Source organism: Dipodomys spectabilis, unplaced genomic scaffold, assembly GCF_019054845.1.
Source record: "Dipodomys spectabilis isolate Male_0828 unplaced genomic scaffold, ASM1905484v1 ptg000190l, whole genome shotgun sequence".
Classification (NCBI taxonomy): Eukaryota; Metazoa; Chordata; class Mammalia; order Rodentia; family Heteromyidae; genus Dipodomys; species Dipodomys spectabilis.
The window spans coordinates 4,067,079-4,082,569 of NW_024870867.1; the positions used below are offsets into that span (position 1 = coordinate 4,067,079).

The 15,491-nt window shown below is 41.2% G+C and overlaps 1 pseudogene; it reads right to left on the reverse strand.

Annotated features, from left to right (window-relative positions):
- Positions 1 to 13,146, reverse strand: part of LOC122121580 — a 492,767-nt pseudogene extending 479,621 nt beyond the window's left edge.
- Between the last annotated feature and the right edge of the window lie 2,345 nt (positions 13,147 to 15,491).

Here is a 15,491-nt window from a genome sequence, read left to right on the forward strand (position 1 = left end):
ATAGCTTTGCTGGAGAGTTGGCAAGATACATTACACAGCCAACTTCCTCCTGGCTCAATTCATACAGTGATTATGGAATTGGGAACCTGGAGAGTTATATCTATTTTGGTACCACTTAGTTGATCCAACCCTGCAGCTAAAAGGAATCCCCTCTTTGTGTAAATGTTTGCTTTGACAGAAATTCTCAAGCAGAAATTAATAACATACAGGAGGAGTGATAAATCAAGCATCATACAGAATGACAGAAGACCACATTTGTTATCTCTGCACTGACTGCCTATGAAATAAAAGGCAAAACAGAAGCCAGTGGCTCACATCTGTAATCCTACTGATGATCATGGTTCAAAGCCAGCCTAGACAGGAAAAGTCCATGAAACTCTTTTTACTTCTTTTTTAAATATGTTTTTTTATTGTAAAAATAGTGTACAGAGGGGTTACAGTTATATGAGTAAGGTAATGAGTACATTTCCTATCCAGTTTTGTTACCTCCTCCTTTGCTTATCCCCTACCATCCCTTCCCTCCCCACCTCCCCAACTCTTCCCTCCGAGTTATAACCTCTGTTTTCACTATATTTGCTATCGGTTTCCTGCATCTTGTATATACATTTTTCTAATTTGGGTAGAGGAAGGGAAATAACAAAACGCTGAAATAAGGCTACAAGTTGACCCATTATAACAATGAGATGTACAAAACACAATGTTGAAAACGATCTTTTCCATTCTTTACCTAGATCCATGAAACTCTTATCTCTTGTCTCAAGTGGCAGAGGGCTAGCCTTGAGCTGAAGAGCTCAGGGACAACACCCAAGCCCAGAGTTCAAGCCCCAACAACAACAACAAAAAAAAAAGCAAAGTCAAGAGCAGTCAAGTCACCAATTCATCTGGTTAATGGAGAATACCAAATCTCTTACCACATTTTTGTGATGTGGACACCATTTATGAATCATAAATGTTTGATGTTCTTTTCCAGCACTTACAAAACACACTTGGAACTAGTCTGGAAATTAGCTTTGATCTTTTGTTTTAAGCCATATGCCAATATTCTGGGCCATTGTGACATCAACGTATCACAGCCTTTAGGCTATTTAAGAGCTAAAAGTAATCATGTAGAATTGAAGCCAAACTTAAATCTCAACATGACACAGTACGTTCAAAGAGGCTGTAGGAACCAAAGATTAGAGTTTACAGGTAAGTCAGCAAAACGACTAGAATGATGTGAGGAGCCTGTGTCACATATCCAAGAGTTCTGACAAAGACATGGCCGCAGGAGGGTCAATTCCATGGAACAAAAATCGGAATCATTTCTTAGGACTGGCTTCAAGTCAAATAAAAATGTAGCCTATTTCTGTTGTCTGATTCACAAATGTTAAATATTTACCATAAATCTAAAGGCAGGTTCTTAGTATTTAATAATGCACAATGTTATTCCATTAGCAACAATAAACTTTATATTAAAGTAGTACATGGTCAATCTCAGTAATCTCTAAATAATGCTGCAAACCCATCTTTGTAAATATTTACTTTGCATTTTGCCATGCCAAATTCTACAGAATCATGAAGTCTAAATCTCCTTTTGTAACCAAGGTGTGCCCTCAAGATGAGAGAGCAGAATGAACAGGCTCATTGGTCTTCTTTCTACCAGCCCTCCAATCAGCTCCACTAAAATAGAGACCTTCCACGTAATATCAGAGCATTCATGTATATAAAATGTTTGAGACTGTTTGTGTCTCCCTGGCATAGATTATCTCACATGTACCAGCCAGAAGTGAGCTATGTTGATTCACCTCTGCTAGGATACTACATTGCCATAGGCTAGATTTTTCTGTTCTCTGAATGGTTACTTCTTCAATTATTAAATTCAAAAATTCACATAGAACTGTAGCCTAACTTCTCGAAGTGCACATCTTTTTTTTGGGGGGGGGGTCCAGTCGTGGGGCCTGAACTCTGGGCTTGGGCGCTGTCCCTCAGCAATTCAGCTCAAGGCTAGCGCTCTACCACTTGAGCCACAGCACCACTTCTGGCTTTTTTCTTTTTTGTTTATGTGGTGCTGAGGAATCGAACCCATGGCCTCATGGCATGCAAGGCAAGCCCTCTACCACTGAGCCACCTTCCCAGCCCCGAAGTATACATCTTTTGTTGCTGGTCCATCCTGACTTTCTTGGTTATAAGCAGGACTGGAGCTCTACTGTTAGGTCCTCCCAGAGGGTGATTAACTGCCACCTACACCAGCATGCATAGCACTGAATGTGACCACAGACACTTATGCATAAATTATCAGGTAATGTATCAATTTCTTCCAGGTAATATATCTTTATTGAGGAAAAGGAAAGGGGAAAATAAGATGAATTACACTTACTGGCAACCTACTACATCCTAGACTTTGTAGGAAGTGTTCCAAATAAATTGCCCTTTTATAATTCCTGAAGTGTTACTAAACTTGTTACACTATACACAATTTTATCTTCACTTTAGATATAAACTCAAGAATTCAGCAATGGGTTGGGAGCATCCTTCAGTTGGTACAGTGTCAGCCAATCAGCAAAAGTATCAGGTCCCATTCTTGGATCAAAAAAAGGGATAGTTAAGGATAGTTAGTCTATAGTTAGAAAAAAAATTATGTTAGCAAAGAAGCATTGCTTGAAACAAGAAAGAAGATTATGATACATTAGTTTTTTTTTAAGTTCATACACACAAATTCCCCAGAAAAAGATTTGTGAGAGCCAGAGATGATACATTAAAGACCACATAACACAATTTATCTCCTTAAGATTTTGGTAAAGGATAATCCTGGGATGACAGCATATTTTGACCATTTATTACAGGATATACTATTATTAAACAGAATTGATCTTTTTTCTTTTTGGGGGGGGGGTCCGGTTGTGGAGCCTGAACTCTGGGTCTGGGCGCTGTCCCTCAGCTCTTCAGCTCAAGGCTAGCGCTCTACCACTTGAGCCACAGCGCCACTTCCGGCTTTTTTCTTTTTGCTTATGTGGTGCTGAGGAATCGAACCCAGGGCAGCATGCATGCAAGGCAAGCGCTCTACCACTGAAGCCACCTTCCCAGCCCCAGAATTGATCTTTTTTCTTATTTTACTTAACAGCAAATATGATTTTTTATACATCTACGCACAAGGACATGTGTGACAAAATTAAGTTCTATTCCTTTAAAGCAGATGAATCAAATATTTACACATAGTAAATTAGTTTTACACAGTTATTATTTAAAATGCTGGTAAAAATAGATTAATAAATAAAATCCCTAAATGACTCAACTGTCATTTTTTACTAGTGAGAGATCCAGGGTCAGCCTTTACCTATATCTCATCCAGTGACTAGTCCTCTCACCTTGTTCTCCCTTCTGTCAATCTATTGCAGGAGGCCGTCCTCCAATAACACACTAGGAAATAAACACACTAGTTTTTATTACTGAAGGATTACCAGAGATCAAGCTTTAAGTTTCACAATGACTTGCATTATTATAAACTTACAGGTTGTGCCAATGACCATGAGACACTGAGACAACCAACAGAAGGAGTAAGTTACAACATGAAACAAGTGCTTTTGTCAGCATGACTCAGTGGAAAATGAGGAGAAAATAGGTAGAGCAGATGATGACACATGATAATACTTCAAGACAGATATGAAGGTGTCACATTTGCTTTCAGGTCATGAAATACCACATGGACTGAATGCTTGGGAAGTTACAAGTTATGGCTCACCCTGATTGGAAAATTCAAGCAATTATACTTCAGGTGTGTTAAGCAACCCACTGTTTTCAACTTTAGCTATATAACACTTAAGCTTTTTATTTTGTTGTTTGTTTTTAAACAAAATACTGCTGCCTGGGTCTCAACCCCAGGGATCTAGTTCAGATGGTGTAGGGTAGATGCCAAGAATTTCTAGTTTATATAGTTTTCTGGGTGATTCTAATTTGTGAGCGAGGTCTGAGCATCACTACGTTGAGCATGACTAGATTAAGTATAGGAACACATTTAGAAATTTTGTCCACTCTACACTTGGCTTGCCAGAACACCTCTCATGGCTGTGAGATGTTCATTACTAATTCCTTCAATTCACCTTCTCTGTCTCTAAAATGCCCCAGGGCATGAGCTTGCTGTCATGTTTTATATGCGGCTTGGAGCCAGCTCATCCTAGCTTCAAAATAAAAGTTAATGAACCTAGAATATTTACATTCCTTCAATCAGCTTATGATTAATACATTTCTAGATTAAACATGTGTCATTAACAAGTAAAATACCTCAAGTATAACAGCATTATTTCTTTTGATCATGTTACATATAATATGGCCTAATGTTCACCCTTATACTTTATTCCATAGGAAAGGTATGGCCAAGACACAAGTAATATAATATGATTAGAGTAAGTGCCTGTCATAATTTTGTTCCTTGATTTCCTAGACTTTTGTAACTAGGTAAACTCATGTGACCCATAAATGTCCATGAGAGATATAGGGAAATCTCCTGGTAGGCTTTCTTGATTGAAAAAATCAAAGGGAGGCTGCAATGCTTGATAAGAAATGCACGCATTATCCTGCCCATGTAATTGTAACCCCTCTGTACAGTGTGTTCACAAAAAAAAAAAAAGAAAAAAAAGAAAAAATCAAAGGGGATGGGAGGGGTGGGGAAGCAGAATCTCATGGCAAAACCTGTCTACCAGCTTGATGACTAAATTACATAAAATTTTTAAAAAAATTTTAAAAATCTCTATAAAACTGGAATTGGAATACAATTTAGTGAAATGAAGAAAGGAATTAGAATAGAACTTAGTAAAATGAAGAAAGGACATCTATGAAAATGATAGTGCTAGCATCCCTCTAACTTTACCACCTGACTTTCAGGAATAAGAAATAGCTACTCTCCACCATTTCCATACAACACTTTGTGATGCTGCTTGACAGTACAAGCCCGCATATGCAAAAAACTTTTTTAAGCCAAACCTTTTTTAATTCCAAGAATATCCAAGAGTATATGTTGAAAGATCTGTAAGTGGTGGGATTTATTCTACATGAGATGAAGTCTTCAATATAAAGCTTCAGGGACAAGATATGATAACTTAAACATATGCATAAAAATGAATGGAATTGAAAATAGACACCTATGTGCATTTAGCCAATTCATTTTTTCCTTTAACCAAGGGGCAAGGAGAAATCAATGAGAAAAGTTAATCATTTCAATAAATGTCACTAAACAATTAAGAATCCTTACCAAAAAAATGAAAAAAGAAATCATCACATGCAAAAAAAATTAATCCAAAAAGACTCATAAACCTAAATGTACAAACTAAAGCTTTTAAAAGAAAAACATTCATCCTTGCATTAGGTGAAAAGTTGGAACAATATACAGAAAAAGTAAATTAGGATTCATCACAATTTTAAAATTGACAGACCAGAGGTTTATGCAAAGTTCTTCCCATGACAATCTGCTTGAACAAGTCCAACAGGTTTTATTTGTTTTTTTTTAATGAGACTGGTCACCTTAAGATGCTGTTATTCCTGAAAAAAATAACTTTTCCTTTATTTCTCAAATATTAGAAGAGTTGGTTGCATTTCTCATTTTCACAGATGGGAAAATCTGTGAATTCTGTATTGCTTTCTAACCCACCCAGTTTGTTTCCAACTATCAACCAGTACATTTACTTGCAAATTCATTTGTAACCACATATTATGACACAGTGTATTTACATGTAGAGTTATAAGCACATTCTAGGTACCACAAATGAGAGAAACCCTGCAACCTATGTTTCTTTGAGTCCGGCTTACTTCACTTAATATATTTTTCCCCAAGACTTTCCATATTATTACAAAAGATGCAATAACACTCTTTCTGATATAAGCATAGAATTCCATTGTGGATATACTACATTTTCTTGATCCATTCATCCATGGAGGGCCATTTGGGTTGATTCCATATCTTGATTATGGTAAATAATGCTGCAAAGCTGCACTAAAGCTACCTTCACAACCATGTTCATTAAAACTAATAAAATTTCAAGTAAACCCATGAACCCTCAGTGTAAATAACCACATCTATAAAAAATAAATGCTAATATAGGAAGTGTTCATGGGTTAAGAATACTGAAGTAGTTTTTAATTTATTGACTATACAACTAGAAGCCTACTCTAGAAGAAGTATTTTATTATCTCTCCACTTAAAATAATGAAAACAGGAGGGGATGCTCCCAATGCAAAGGGTGTCTTAAATCACTACTGTTTAGGGACTGGGGTTGCAGGAGTTGCTTCTATTATATAGAAAATGAAGAGGCCTACTTTGCATAAACATTCATAACTGTACCTTTCCCAGAGCTCTTCCTTCAGACCTCTAAGAAATACTTGTAAGAAAGTTGAACACAGTTGTTCAGGGCCGAACTGTAGGTGAAAATAAATTCCGCAGTCTTTGTGTCACTTCTGAGGGACCTAGATGCTGGAACAACTACTGTGGACAAGATTTGGGGTTTGATCATTAGTATCTTTGAGGCTGAATAGATTGACCTACATCTCCCTGGCTTCCCTTGTTTTTGATGAGAAAATTAATGGTAATCTTCTAGGAAATCCTGAAAGGTATCTTTGCCTTAGCTAGATAGATCACAGTGCACAGTGAATCTGCTTATATATTCTAAATATCATTTCAGACATGTGTTTGACATCCATCCAAACAGAATGAAAAAATACTGTGTTCATAGTAGTCCTCAAGTGATCATTCAACTTAAAGATAATGTCAATATTAAAACAGAAACGACACATATATTGAGAAATATGAGAGGTTTGAGTTTTTTTATTGTGAAAATACTGTACAGAGGGGTTACAATTACATGGGCAAGATAATGAGTATATTTCTTATCAAGCATTGTAGCCTCCTCCTTTGTTTCCCCTTCCCATCCTCCCCCAATCTCACCATCCAACCCTCCTCCCCCCCACCACCAAAGTTGTAAAGTTCCTTTTCCACATAATGACTTGTACATCTCATTGTTGCAATGGCTCCACCGGTATCCCTATTTAAACGATTTGTTTTTTCCCTTGCCCTCCACAAATTAAAACAACATTAATTACAGTGAAAGCAGGAGTGATACCTTGGAGGAGGACGTACAAAGCAACAAAGAAATAATCTTATGTGTTAGAAACAATCGCATGAAAGAAAAAAAAACATTTGGATACATATCTTAGGGTTTATTTCCCTAACATCAACTTATCTGACCTTTTCTGGTTGACTCAGACATATACTAGTTATTGCAAATCAGAGAAACCATGGGACCTATGTTTCTTTGGGACTGGCTGACTTCACATAAGATAATTTTTTCCAAGTCCTTCCATTTCCTAACAAATGGGGCAATGTCATTCTTTCTGATAGAGGTATAGAATTCCATTGTGTATATATGACATATTTTCTAGATCCATTCATCAACTGAGGGGCATCTGGGTTGGTTCCATATCTTAGCTATGGTAAATAAGGCTGCAATAAACATAGTCGTCCTGGTAGCATTAGTGCGGTCTTGTTTGTGAACATTTGGGTAAATGCCCAAAAGTGGGATTGCTGGGTCATAGGGGAGCTCTATGTGGAGTCTTTTGAGGAACCTCCATACTATTTTCCAAAGTGGCTGAACAAGTTTACACTCCCATCAACAATGCAGTAAGGTTCCCTTCTGTCCACATCCCCTCCAGAATCTGTTGTTATTAGAGTTCTTGACTATATCCATTTTAACTGCCCAATAAATAAGTGGGCTAAAGACTTAAAAAGAAACTTCTCTGAAGAGGAAAGAAGGATGGCCAATAGACACATGAAGAAATGCTCAACTTCTCTAGCAATAAATGAAATGCAAATCAAAACAACTTTGAGATACCACCTCCACCAGGTTTGAGTTTTGATGAAGTGTTTGAGCTTAAGCTGAACTTGTAAACAGTGAGTCAAGCCTCCTCCAGCCATATCTGTGCTGGTGGTCATCATTTGTTCTTTTTCTTTTAATTTAAATTTTATTGTAAAGGTGATACACAGAGAGGGTGCAGTTATATAAGTTAGATAATGAGTACCTCTCTTACTGAACAGTCTTGTGCTGGTAGCTTTTGAGAAAGAGATTTGCTTCTGTAGCAGGCAGCAGCCTGAACTTTCATCTTATTTGTCACTTGCCACCTTGGCTGGGATGAGAGGCATGCACCATGATGCATGGACTTGTCATGGACTCTCATGGACTATTTTGCCTATGCTGGCTTCCAACTGCAATCTTCCCACTTCCAACACCACATGTAACTAGGATTACGGATCTGAGCACTCTAGGATTCTAGATATTGGCACTCTGACTAGCCTGCCATAGGTAGAAATATTAAATATCAATCTACATAACCACCTAAGAAAACTTAGGTGGACTCCTATTGAAGAGAACATAAGTTATGTTTAACATAAGTGTCTTGAAAGCATATGGCTACTGTAAGGCCTGTAATCCTAGCTAAGCAGGAGGCTGGCATATGAGGATGCTAATGCAAAGGCAACATGGGCTGGAAAATCCCTGAGACTATTATCTCCCATGAAGCACCAAGAAGATACAACTGGGGCTGTGGCACAGGGGGTGACGCCCAGATGGGCAGAGACCCTTGGCAGCTCTGACATCACACACACCTTCGTGAGGTCAAAATAACACTGGCTATATATATATATATATATCGCCGGCTGACTGGCGGACTCTTGTAGGTAGTCAGAGGGGTGAGTTGTTGAGCTTCTGGATTTGGTTTATTGATTTGGGTTTGATTTTCAGTTTTTGGATTTGGATTGTGATTTGGCTTTGACTCTCTCGGACTTGGTTTCTCTTTTGCCTCTTACTTTTACTCTCTTATCTTACTTTTTTCTTCATTTTTCTTTACTTTTTCCTCTAATTTTCTTTTCTTTTTCTTACTTTTCTTCTTTTACTCTTCTCTTTCACTTTTACTTTTTCTTTTATTGCTCTATTTTTTCTTTTACTTTGTTTTTAACTAGATAGCATTTTAGATAGCATTTTAGCATATTGTTCATTTATTATTCATTTATTCTTTCTATGTTTATATTATATTGTTTTATTCTTAGTTTGTTAGATAGTGTTACATTATTCATTTATTATACTTATTCATATTTTACTTACATTCTATTTTGTTCCATTTCATTCTATTTCATCACATTTCATTGTATTTTGTTCTCCTCTGTTATATTTGATTCCATCTGGTTTGATTGATTTGTTCGTTTATTTTCTCCCTAGACAGCATCACGAGGGTGCTGTGTAGGATGACTAGTAAGAGTAGAGAAGCGAGGTCCCGGCGGGGCCTTGAGGCCAGTTCCTCACACGAGGAGCTCCTCAGGGCTCATTACCGGGTGCTGAGAACAATCGGTGAGGGTGTTGTCCATCTGGCAAAGCACCTGCCCACAGACAGCCTGGTCGCTGTGAAAACCATCAACAAGAGGAATTGTCCCTCCTTTTACACAGAACTGGACATCTTAAAGTCTGTGGAGCACATCATCAAATTCTAGAGGCAGAGCAGCGGGTGAACTTGGTGATGGAGTACCTCAAAGGAGGAGACCTAGCAGACTATGTGTACAAGGTCGTCAGACTGAGGGAGGAGGAGGCCAGGCTTCTGTTTAGGCAGATCATGAGGGCGGTCAAATATTGCCACGACCATGGCATTATTCACCGGGACCTTAAGGCAGAAAACATCCTGCTGGACAGCCAGGGCACAGCTAAGCCAAGCGACTTTGGTGTCAGTATGCGGTTCCAGCCCCAGCAGGAGCTGGACGGGTGGTGCAGGACAATGGCCTATTGGCCCCCTGAGATGATCAAGCAGCAGAGATACCAGGGTTCCAAGGTGGATGTCTGGAGCTTGGGGTTCTACTCTACTACATGGTGATAGGCGACGTGCCATTTAACAACAGGTCCTGGCTCGTGCTAAAACACCAGGGGTTACACGGCAGGTTTAAACTACTAAAACACTTTTCCGCTGAACTGCGAGATACCTTAGGGTATCTGATGACACCTGACCCTCTGTGAGGCAAGTGTTGTGCCACCCTTGGTTAAAGGCAACACAGGCATGCTCACCACGCCCCAGCCAGAGTGTCCTGGCCCAGCCAGATCCCGCCATCCTAAATGTCATGGCCTATTTCCTGGGTTTTGACCCAGACCAAGTTGGGGCAGCCCTGTCTGGCTCCATGGCAACATACAAAATCCTAAAGCAGCAGCAAGACCAGGCCCAAGACCTGACAGGCCTGGGGAGGCATGCACTTCCTGCGCCTCCGCCTTGCCCCTCACCTGCACACAGGACCGGCCAAGCTCTGCACTTGAAGCAGGCCAGTGCTCCCTTGGGCCACCGGGCTGTGGGCCTGTCTGCTGAGCAGCAGCACGAGGGTGGTGGCAGGAAAGGCAGGATGTCTGCGTGCCTGCCCTCCCTCCTCTGGAGACCCCACAACACCAACACAGAGGGCAAGACTGTGAGCAGCAAGGCTGCCCTGGCACCAGCAGCTGCAGCAGCAGCAGTAGCAGCAGAGGCCATGGCAGCAGCAGCCGCAGTAGCAGAAGCAACTACACTCCCCATGGCCAAACACAGTGAAATGACCAGCCCAGCCCCTGAGCAGGAGAGGCAGGCTGGCAGCAGACCCGACTCTCTTCCCCCTATATCATATAACACCTGGATAACAGGACAGAAAGAAGAGGAGGAAGATCAGATCTGTTGCCCCATGTCCAAAAGCAACTGATCCCAGTGGGAAGGACCAAGCAGGGGAGGAAAGCAGCAAGCTGCCCCCAAGTCCTGCACCTGCCAAAACCTCCCTACCATGGGCTCAACCCATAACATCCACAACAAATGAGCAACTCAAGAGGCTGGAGGCGCTGTAGGCACTGGAAAAACATCACCAGTTGCTTTCAGAGTTTATGGTGCTGCTGCTGCTGCAGGGCTAAAGTGCTTCTTACACACAGTGATTCCTCCTGACAGCCTGGAAACAACTAGATGGCCACTGAACTGTGCTCTGTGTTTTATCTATACTTCAAGGAAGTCCTTTTTTTTTTTAGCTCATCCCCTCTGATCTATGGTGTCCTGGGTGAAAGGGAAGTGTGGAGACACAAACAGAAAAGGGGAGAGGGAGGGGGAGCTAAAGGGATAAACTTTTTTCAGAAAGAAGGGATTGTGACTTGTCAGGTGCTGTCCTGTGCAATTCAGTCCTGAGTTCCCTTTCTTCCTGCAGCTCAAATGGAAAGGGTGGAAACACATCGCTGTGGTGCTCACCTGGAACACATGCCATTCCACCTGAACATGCCTGGAGACAACGGTTCCTTCCTCTGCTCCTACCTCCAACAAACTCCACAGACTTCTTATATTTTTTCATATTGGAAATGATATTTAATTTTTCCATATTTTTTTGCTTCTCACCAAACTTATTAAATTGATTTTCTCAAAACTTGATCATATAGGTTCTGAGTACTCTTCATTTCTGCATTGGGTACTGATGTTTGGTGGGAGTTCAAGAATGTGACACTGACACTAATTTGTGGATCGTCTCTACTCCGAGCTATTCAGAGGCCAGAGGCCTTGGAGGATTGATGCTCAAAGAGAAACAGCACACACACAAGTCCTTTCTCCAATACTGCCCGCACACAGGAGGGATGGAGGGAGAAACTCCAGCAGTACATGTTTTTAACCTATTAAGCACAGCTAACTGCAAGATCCTGAGTTCTAAACACTAAGAGAAGGACAAGGTGACTCCATGAGTAGCAACCAATTAACAGTGTATCTCAAAAAAGACCTGAGATGCTTTCAGATCAGAAATGAAGGCTTGTGTGAAATGAAGGTGATGTGTTCTCTTTGGGTTTTCTTTTGTACAAGTCCTAGAGCTGACATTCAGGGCCTGCATGACCTCCTTGAGCTTTTTGTTTTGTAACAAATCCCTTTATTTGACGAAATGGTACTAATTGAAAGAACTTAGGAAGTTCTGGTAAAATTTATAGAAAAGGTAATAAAAATTGCCAACATGCATGCACTGCCTTTGTGACCGGAAGTCATGTGTGGCTTGGGGGTCAGCTCAAGGCTTATCTCTCATCACTTTCTCCCAGAGGGAGCTTGTCAAAAAGACATTCTACCATGCCAGATCAAGGGCTTCCTCCTGTGCAAGTTGTTGCCATGGTCACCCAATTCCATGATGGACTTCACCTGCTCACTCAGGTAATGAGTCTCAATGAAGTCCCACAAGTAGGGATCATTTTTGTCAGTAGCCAGTTCGTGCAGTTCCAGCAGTGACTGATTCACACTCTTTTCCATGTGAGGTGCACACTCCATCAATTTCAGCCCACTTTCACCAACATCATACTCTGGTTTCTAGATATCATACGGGAAGATGCAGCCACCTCTCTGGTTCTGCAGCTTCATCAGTTTCTCTGCAGGTTCTCACTCTCATGAGACTAGTAACAAAGTACTTGGCAAAGTTCTTCAGAGACACATCATCTCCGCCAAAGTACCAAGACATGGGCAGGGAGACATAGGAGGGGTAGAGCTCCAGATTAATCTGGTGGCTGATGGTGGCCTGTGAGTCCTGGTAGCAGTTCAGGCACACCTGGGAGGAGGATGCAGTCCTCAGGGCACCATTAAGAGAGGTGGGTTAGCACTGGACTGACAACAGAGGCCTCCAGACAGGTTGAGGACACAGTGAAGAGGTGGCACAAGGTTGGTAGCTTGGAGCAGGTGGCCCAGAATTGTGGTCCAGAACCTGGTTCCCCTCAAGCACTGTTGAAGGAGAAAACCCCAGCAACTCTCAGCAGGGATCCTTTGGCCTCCTGGAGGGTTTTTTGGCTTTTTTCTCACGGCTACTTCTCTACCATGTGAGCCATGGCTCCACTTCTGACTTTATTGGTGTTTACATCAAGATAACAGTCTCACACCCTGGCTGGCTTAGAACCAATATCCTTAGATCTTAGCATCTGGACTTGCCAAAATTGCAAGTGTAAGATAACAGCACTCAGCAAACTTTCTCTTTTTCTTTTAAGAAGGATAAAGAAACTTCTAGGTAGAGAAAACAGCTGTCCTAACTTAGCCTGGAAGTGTGCAATAGCAAGTAAACTCCAGTAACAGGAACAGAGACCTATGTATGCTCACAGATCAGGCATGTTACTTACCTACACCCTTTCTGTTAACCATCTTTACGGAAGAGAGAACTCAAGATAGTGTTCCAGAAATAAACAGTGCTAGGGTCAACCCATGACATCATGACTAACAGGAGAACATATTACACATAGGGTGCTGGTCACTCACACTTTTAAATCCCACTAATTGGGATGCTAGAGTCTGAGGGTGGAGGTTCAAAGGCAGGCCAAGCAGAAAAGTTTGAGACACTCATATATGCAGTTATTCTGCAGAAAGGTCTGAGTTGGAGTTATGGCTCAAATGACTCCTGCTAGTCATGAGCCACTAAATCCAAGAGAAAGCACTAAACCTTAACTTCAAGCCCAACTCCTGGCACAGACCAAAGGAAAATACTATGACACAGAGCTGCTGCCTCAGCCCCCTTCTAAGTGTTTCAACCAAGGGTCTCAGAAAGTTGGTCAATATGGAGGAGCTATTTCACCAAGAGACACACTCAGAGGATGAAAGAGAAACTCCTCAGAAAGACAAAGAAGATGATGGACTCCACTTCCAAAATACTTGAGCTGAATCAAAACTTTGGCAAAGTAGCAGGGTATAAAAGCAATGGCTTTTCTGTATGCCAACAAGGAGAAGAGTTTGGATGAAATCAGGAAAGCTACTCCTTTTTAATGGCCCCACAAAAAATAAAATTCCTAGCAGGTAACTAAGAAGTGAATGACCTCTACAATGAAAACTTTACAAATCTGAAAAAGGAAATCAAAGCAGAAATTAGGACGTGGAACAACCTCCCATCGTCCTGGATTGGGAGGATTAACACGGTGAAAATGGCAGTATTTCCAAAGGCTAGGTACATATTCGATGTGATACCTATCAATAACCCAACCTAATTTTTCATGGAAATAGAAGAACTAGTCCAAGAAATCATATGGAACAATAAAAGACCCTGAATAGCATAAACAATCCTTAGCAGCAAGAACAGTGCTGGAGGAATACCAGTACCAAATTTCTAACTCTACTACAAAGCCATAGTAATCTGGCACAAGAACAGACATGAGGACCAATGGAATAGCAATGAAGACCCAGAAATGAGCATGCAAACCCATAGCCCCCTAATCTTTGATATGGGAGCCAAAAAATAGAATGTAAGAAAGACAGACTCTCCAGTAAATCGTGCTGGCAAAATTGGTTAATCACCCTGCAGAAAACTAAACCTAGAGCCTTATATATCACCCTACACCAGAATCAACTCCAAATAGGTCCAAGTCCTCAATGTCAAAGCAGACACCCTGAAAACATTAGGGGAAGCAATAGGAGAAACTCTAGGGTTCCTTGGCATGGGCCAAAATTTGCTTAATAGAGACCCAGAAGCACAACAAATCAAAGAAAGGTTGGAAAAATGGGATTGCATGAAACTGCAGAGCTTCTGCATGGCAAAGGACATAGCTAACAAGATCAACAGAAAGCCCACCAACTGGGAGAAAATCTTCACTGCCATACAATGGACAAGGGTCTCACATCTAAAATATACTTAGAACTCAAAAACCTAAATCCCCTCACCACAAATCCTCAAAGGAACAACTCCTGCTTAACAAATTGTATAAAGACTTAAAGAGAAACTTCTCTGAAGAGGACATAAGAATGGCCAATAGACACAAGAAGAAATGCTCAACCTCTGTAGCCATAACAGAAATGCAAATCAAAACAACATTGAGATTCTACCTCACTCTAGTTTGACTGACTATGCTCAAGAAATCTAGTAACAACAGATGCTGGAGAGGTTGTGGCCAACAGGAAACCCTACTGTATTGTTGGTGGGAGGAAAAAAAAAAAAAAAACTTGGGAAAGCAATATGGAGGTTCCTCAAAAGACTCCACATAGCACTTCCGTATGACCCAGCAACCCCACTTTGGGGCATTTACCCAAACAAGGGTCACATACAAGGCCATACTAAAGTTACCAGCACAACTATGTTATCACAGCATTATTCACCATAATTAGGCTATGGAACCAACCCAGATGCCCAGGTGTTAGGGGGCAGGTTTATCATACTGAAAGGCTTTTCCCCTGAAGTTTGAGAGAGCTTAGCCTACCTGATGACACTGGATCCTCAAAGGACACCTGGTGTGAGGTAAGTGTTGTGACACCCTTGGTTTAGGGAAAAGGAGGCAGCCACCTGAAGCCCCATTCAGAGGTTCCTAGCCCAGCCGGGTCCGGCTACCCTACACATCATGGACTCTTACCTGGGCTGTGACCCAGACCAGGTCAGGTCAGCCCTGCCTGGCTCCAACCTAAGTTACAAAATTCTAAAGCAGCAGCAAGACCTGGGTCAAGACCTGATTGGCCTGGTGAAGCATGCACTTCCTTGGCCTCCACCTTGCCACTCACCTGCATGCCAGACC